Here is a 6,000-nt window from a genome sequence, read left to right as displayed (position 1 = left end):
AACCCATCTGGAGGAAATAGTTCCCAAAAGCAGTCAAAAGAGTCAGAGACCTGCTTTTTCTCACAGTCAGCATCCCTTGAGTACTCCACAACAAGTCCTGGATGTCATTTCTATTGAGAAATTAAAATTGCTCACTGTAGTTTCAGGTATAAATTTGCGTTCTTGCTTTTAAAAAGTTCCTGTTGATGCAAATCATGAAATTCAGAAGAATAATATGTAAAAGAACCTGTTCTGGAAGGACTGAGGATCTTTTGTTCAGGGTCCTTCCTCTAGGTCTTCCAGACATGTATTATAGGTTGGGAGAGCATTCTATGCACAATTTAAGGCATCTTTGAGAGTAAACCATTTCTATAGTTTATCCTCTTGAAAATTTGAGCCTCCTACACATGTAGTTACCTCAGTTTAAAAACTGGAACCAAATACCAAACCACTTTTTGCAACCTTTATATGTAAATTAGACTACAAGTTTAGTAATGTAATGTTATATGTTTTAGAATTCTAACTTCACTGCAAAATTTGTACCAATATAAATTTTAGAAAATTAGCACAGAGTTTGTTACAGTACAGTAATTTACTTTACTAGTACAATTCCTCCTATTGAGTTATAAATACTTTAGTAGCTTAACCATATACTGCCATAAGCACAATATTCAATAACTAATGGATTGTTTTGTTCTTATAATTTTACGACAAATGCAATTTAATAAATGAAATAGAAGAAAGTCACAGAAATACAGCAATCCTTGCAAAGTACATGCTTTCTAGTTCTTCGACTGAGATGTGAAATAATTCAGACCAGTATTAAGAGCATTAAGAAAACATTGAATTACAAGTTAACCACAGTCCAAATGTATCTGTGATGAACACAGCACATTGAAAGGAACAGCCTTCTGATGGCTCCTAAAAATAATCAGGTTTCTAGTGTTCAGTTTTTTGCTTGCTTGTTTGTTTGTTTTCCATTTCTTCTGAAGTCAGTGGAATAATCTGCAAGACTCACTAAATGATACAGTTCATATAAACTATGATTGTTGCAGCTATCTGCTTGTTTCCCCTTTGTACTTGATTCCAAACTGTAGAAGCAGCAGAGGCCAAAGGAAACTGCAGTCAAGGATGAGCTTTGAAAAGAAAATCAATGATCTGCTTTGACTAGTCAAGTCAATCAAAACATTTTGTATATGTGGAAATGGCCAAAAATAATAGGAGAGATCATGCTGTTCTGGGGTCATGACCGCCAAATGTTTCCTAACTATTGTTAATTTCTTTTCATTGGCTTGTTTTTAATTTTGCTTTAATAAAAGGGAAAGAAAATATTTGGCCTCAGATTTTATTCTCAATCAAGAGTTAAATCTGGTCTTTCATTTATAACAAACTCTTTAGTCATTTGGCCATTTATTATCTTCCATATTACTATTCTATTTGGATAGGAAGCTCTTTATATTTAATTTTGTTTTTGCATCTCATTACTGGCTTTATTTCTTTATTTCCCATTTAGTTTTATGGAAGTGTTTTCAATGGGAGATATCAATTACATCATGTCAGTTAATTTTCATTTAATACAGACACATACATAGTTTAACCGTGGTTTGATAAATTTCTATTGTGATAATTACACATCCATACAATCATGTAAATTTTATCCAATCCAGATTCATTGCTCTTAAATGATAAACCCCTTAAAATTTTCTGAACTCTTTCTTCAACTTGTAACTGTTTGGTTTCTAAATTACTATACATGTTCTGAAAATTAATTTCATATCTTTTCAAGAAGAAGAAAACAGTTCCCTGTCTGAGTTCCAATGTTGCTTCAAGGAGCAAGAGCAAGAGCAAATTAAACTTGATTTACACTCTAAGCATATCATTAAGGAAAGCATATTTCCACATTCTCTATGAAAACGGGATGTTCTATTGATGCTAGTTGCCTTTATTACTACTGATAATGAGGTGCTAAAATGGCATGTGGTGTTCATCTGCAGCAGTGGTGAGATGATACAGCTCTGTCAAAGACCTTTTCACTGGCTGCAGGGTTGGCAGTCAATGTGGTAAATCAACCACTGATTTTCTCATTCCTTCCCCTTGAAGCCCTAGAATTTATTTGAACACAGCCAAAGTATTTGCCATTGTTAAGTCAGGCATAGAAAATCTGTGACTTGTTCAGCAAGTAGAAAGAGCACCCGTAGAGAGCTTAGAAGTCTGCATATTAGATGCTCTCTGTGGATGGCCCCCATTCATACTCCTTATAATAAGAGCAAGCCACACTTGAAGTCACATGATCAATATATTTAAAATGAATTAACTATTATAAGGTGTCCACATGTCTAAAAACACTACAGAATTCCTCCACTAATATGTACTTTTTTGTATTTTATGTGCTAATTTAAAATGGCTTTCAAAAAATCACATGGACCAATTACTGTTTGTAAATTGTGTAACCAAAGATCTGAGCTAAACTGGTCCTTTCTTCATTTTAATGAACTAAAAGGCTAATGTAGTAGAAAGAAATAGGAATAACATTGTTGTAGAGAAGAACATTATACTTATTTAAAAGAATGAGGATCTTGTCTCCCATTCAGATATTCAGGATAAAGCATATAAAAATTCTATCTGACCTAATATAAGAAGTTGAGATCTTTCCTTGTTTGATGTACCAAGTAGTTGAAGGAAATGACTTAGCACAGATCTCTAAGGCTCTTTTTGATTAACAAAAGGAACATCATCCCTGCATCACTCTATGAAAGGTTGTCTACTTAAACCTGATTAGATGAATTTACATAAGATGTAGACTTTTTTGTAATGAGAATGAGATCTCAGGCATATCTGGGGTAGCTGTTAGCTTACTCAAAGAAACATTTGCATCAAAACTTGAGAAATAAAAAAAAAAAACTTGAGAAATACAGTAGTATTAATGTATATATTTCAGTATTTGATTCTCAACTCAAACTGTGCATTTCTTCTCTCTTATTTATTCAATCATTAAAAAAATAGGGGGCAAAATAATGCTGGTCTGATCTTTTATGATGCTCTTAAACCTAAAATATTAGAAATACAGAAGAATACATATATTCTAAGGCATCCTTGTTTTCTCATTCTCTCAGTTCAAGATAACATGTCCTGTTAAAAATAACAACCACAAAGACAGAATGATAGCTTTTAGTGACTTTTGAGTTGCAAATATTTTCGTGAACATTAAATAACTGATAATTATATAATAATTAGTTTATGATTCATAATTTTATATTAAATATCAAAATACCATGTGTTTTCAAGGTGGCTTTTCTTTCTTCATTGTTAGTCAAATACAAAGGATTGATTTCGTAGCATCTAGATAACTTGAATACTCTGACAATCATGTGATTCTTCACAACTACTTACAGAACCATAAAATTTACTACTTCCATAAGTCATATCTTACAATTATTATAAAGTTAATTAAGAGTTTTAATTAATGCAAAGAGTAGAAAATCAGAAGCTTTTACATAAAGCCAATAAATAGCTAATGTTATATAACTTTGATGAGTCTCAGGCAACATAAATCATATATTTCTAGTCACTCTACCATAGTCATTGATGAAGGACTGAATAACCTCCTTGTTATTGACCTTCTCATGGCATTGAACACTGGACATTCCAGAGTTGGAATATTCAGAGCTCACAACACATATCTTTCCCTACTTACTTAATAATTTGTTGGATGATTGATGTTTCTTCTTCTTTGAGTTGTATGCCCAGGCCACAGAACTATAATTAGGGAGGGACGATTGATACTTTGCTCCAGTTCTCTCAAATTTAGATGACACAACATGAAAATAATAATTTTGAAGACTTAGCACCTACTTAACAAGAATTATTAGCTAAAATAGGAAGTTACCAGATGGCACACATGGTTAATAACATCCATCTGGGAGCCACATTGTGAATACAGGAGTTTATTTGAGGTCACATGCAATATTGCTTTCATTAAATAAAAGATTGTTTTATCTCTCTTGTCAGGTTATCCTTTAAGTGATGGCTTTGCACACTTGCTACTTAAGGCAAAACTCAGAAGAACATGTACATACTTTTTCCTTAGAGAAAAATGACCTTTTTTTTTTTAAAGCTTCCAAGATCATAAGAGTAGGGAAATCATTAATCTTTCCATGTTTCTATTGACAATACCTCATGTCCCACTGATGGAAAAAACAAAGATGAATCATTTACAATAAACTACTCTTTGTCAAGATGTAGTACATCAATATAAAGAAAACGTAGAAGATAGGCATAGAAATGTATAAAAATAATACAGAAAACAGCATTGTAATATCCACATGAGGTATTCTGTATCTTAAAATATATAAAATGTCAGTATACTGTGATAGTTAAATGTTTGCTTAAGACTAGATGACCTGACTTGATTTTCATCTCTATTTTTTTTACCATCTGTGTGACTTAGGCATGTGACTTAACTTCCTAAGTGCTAAGTGACAGAAACTTACTCCATCTGGAAAGTCAGGATGAGAAAAACTGCATTACTTACCTGTGAGGACAGTTGGAAAGTAGAAATGTGATGATATTTTTAAAGCTTTTAGAACAGATTCATGAACAAAATAAGCATCATATGCTTTACAGTGATAACTGTGATGTTTTTCGAGTTTTATTTTAGTTATATACTGGGCTTATGTGAACTTTGTGATGCCTTGTGCAGTATGAAAAAAGTTAAATGTTCATTATTTTTTCTCCATGAACTTTACAATCCAAACTGACACTGTACTTTAGTAAAAAAAATTTGGAATCGATAATTTGAATTTTTAATAAAATTAAAAATTGGAGGGATTTAGAAGATTTACCTGCATGTGAGCATTTCTTAATGAACATATGCATCTATTTTTATCTTGCTGTTGATCTAAGCGCCATCTCCTGACGCTGGAGCCCACTTGATTTGTTTCGTGCCATGAAATCAACCAGAAGTGTTGAAACATGAAGGGTACCTAGGTGAATTGCCAGAAGCCTCCTTAAGGTTCTCAAACCATCATGAACTTTTGATAAATTGAAAGACATCATCCCTGTCTTGTTTTCAACTGAACAGCATCACAACTCACATTACAAACGCAGGGAATGAATGTCTAAGAATGTGGAGGACTTTCAAGGGTTTCTATACGTGTTTCATTCAAATCACCACCCCCTAAATAACAATAAAAAAAATAACAAAGGAAGCAATTTTAAACAATTTATTCATGGGATTTAGGTGTAATTAATATTCCAGCTATATAGCAAAACAATCTTCTGACAAAATATCTTCCGTTTGGACAAGATTAATTTGGACGTTACTTTTCTTATATTGCCGGTTATTGTTTTCTGTTTGCACACATGCATGTAACATATGTGAGTGTGTAAACATTTGCATGTGGAGGCCAGAGGAATACCCCAGATATACTTTTTCAAGCCCTGCAAATGTTCAAGTACTTTGTTTTTTCTTTGTTTGGGGGATTTTGTTTGTCTCTTTGTTTGATACGTGATCTCTCATGGGCTTGGTACTCACAAAGTAGGCTAGTTGTCTACCCAGCAGCACTGAACATCCCCTTTCTTTGCTTCCTAAGTTCTAGGATTACATATGATTGCCATAATAGCACAATGCTAAGCCTGTTTACTTGTTGGTTAGAGTGATGGAACTCAAATTATTGTGCTTGCTTTATAAGCATGTGACTGACTGGACCACATCTCCAGTCCATTTCCAAGAGACTGCAGTTATTTGCTTGCTAGTCTATTAATACCATTACTTTGAAATTATTTGTTAAATCCCACATTTTAAACAATATTTTATATTTTTGCTATAAATGAAGTCACAATTTTATTGAAGGATCGACCAGTCTTTTTCAACAAATATGTGTAGTTTTGTGGATCATTCTTGATTCTGTGATTCCAAAGAGTAATTGTTATTTTATACTACAAATATGAGAATAAGGTTTGCAATAACACCACTGAATGCTATACTGACCTAATTTTTGTCACTTATATAAGAACAAGATG

Source organism: Peromyscus leucopus, chromosome 12 (assembly GCF_004664715.2).
Source record: "Peromyscus leucopus breed LL Stock chromosome 12, UCI_PerLeu_2.1, whole genome shotgun sequence".
Classification (NCBI taxonomy): Eukaryota; Metazoa; Chordata; class Mammalia; order Rodentia; family Cricetidae; genus Peromyscus; species Peromyscus leucopus.
This window is presented reverse-complemented; position numbering follows the sequence as displayed.